Below are 1383 nucleotides of genomic sequence, written 5' to 3'. Positions count from 1 at the left end.
TTTCTCTCTTCCTTCCCCACAAAATGAAAAGTTATAAAAGCATTTTCTCTTTGTATAACGTTCTCCCCTTTTGGGGCCTTTCTTGATTATTGGCACACTATTCTCCACAATTATTTTGACTCCTATTGCTCTTTATTTGTGCTATTGTACTGATGTTTTACATTGTTTTCTTCAACATAATAAAGCTTTTCAAACTCAAAAAAAAAAAAATTCAAGCCAGGCTCTGAGCATCATTGGGGGAATTGAGGAGCAGTCTTACACCTATCAAGCATCCTATGACAAAGTCAATAATTAAAAAAACATTAGCTCACGGATTAATGAGCTTGAAGTCACATGAACGGGGAAAGAACTTTAAAATCAGATCTTGAAGAAAAAAGTCCTCGATAAATTCGCTCGGCGGGAGACAGCAACAGCTATCAACGCCATACAGACCTAGAGTGCATTTGTTAAAGTCGGAATCTATTAAGTCAGAAACATCATCATTCCGTAAACTCGATAAACATCAACTTCAGAGCAGGTTTACGGGGTTCTTGTTATTAGCATGTGTTGACAATGTGCGCACTGCAGCGTAAAGCATCCCATAACAAAGTTTCAGGGTCAGATGTCAGTTTGTGTTCTCTTATTGTTGTTCAAAAATAACAAATGAATGCACAAATCAAAATAAAGTTGTAAATCTTTTTTGAAGACAGTGGTTTAAAAATACATGCGCCAGCCTGGAATCGAACCCGGGTCGCAAGAATGGGAATCTTGCATGATACCACTACACTACTGGCGCGGCTGATGATGATTGTCTACCTGCACTCTAGGAGACCTTCAGAGTGGATCTGTATCTCACCGAGAGACGCTTTTCCTTCATGGAGGCTTTTTAATTTGCAACATTCTTGAATGGAATTGCTTAATCTTACTTTTTCCAAAGAAAAGAGAGGGCTGTGAGCTCTGGCGGGAGCTTGTTTCTTGCTGACATGTACTTTGGAAGCTTCAAGGAGGTGCAGAGGGTGAAGGGCCCACCCAGAGCTCTACACCGGACCCTGCGCCAATGAACGCCTGGGCCCGCATTACCAATTACTCGGTTAATTGGATGTTAATTAGCACACCTGATAACTTGTGACTTGGAAGACTGGGGGATAATGAGGTGCAATAAATACCCCCATTCACCGGCCCCTTTTCACGTAGCGCCTAGAGGCCTGACTGCAAGCAGCTGGTTAAACCCGGTCCCTGCCGAACCGCTGCTCTCCTGTGCAGTGATTGGGGTTATAAATTATCCCGAATGTAAGTCACTGGGTGTATTAATGTTTGCACATCAGATTACATTTTGGCAGGTCAAAAGTGCCAGGAGTTAACAGGGGGAAATGGGTCCAGTGTTTACCAGGGCACGTGGAATCT

The 1383-nt window shown here is 42.6% G+C and overlaps 1 non-coding gene across 1 annotated transcript; it reads right to left on the bottom strand.

The window, feature by feature from the left end:
• Positions 1 to 704: 704 nt before the first annotated feature.
• Positions 705 to 775, bottom strand: TRNAG-CCC (transfer RNA glycine (anticodon CCC)). Its single transcript has one exon. It is a non-coding gene; the product is annotated as a tRNA-Gly (tRNA).
• Positions 776 to 1383: the final 608 nt, after the last annotated feature.

This window comes from Lissotriton helveticus, chromosome 1_2 (assembly GCF_964261635.1).
Source record: "Lissotriton helveticus chromosome 1_2, aLisHel1.1, whole genome shotgun sequence".
In the NCBI taxonomy this organism is placed as follows: Eukaryota; Metazoa; Chordata; class Amphibia; order Caudata; family Salamandridae; genus Lissotriton; species Lissotriton helveticus.
Note: the sequence above shows the minus strand (reverse complement) of the source record. Positions and strands in the feature narration are given on the sequence as shown.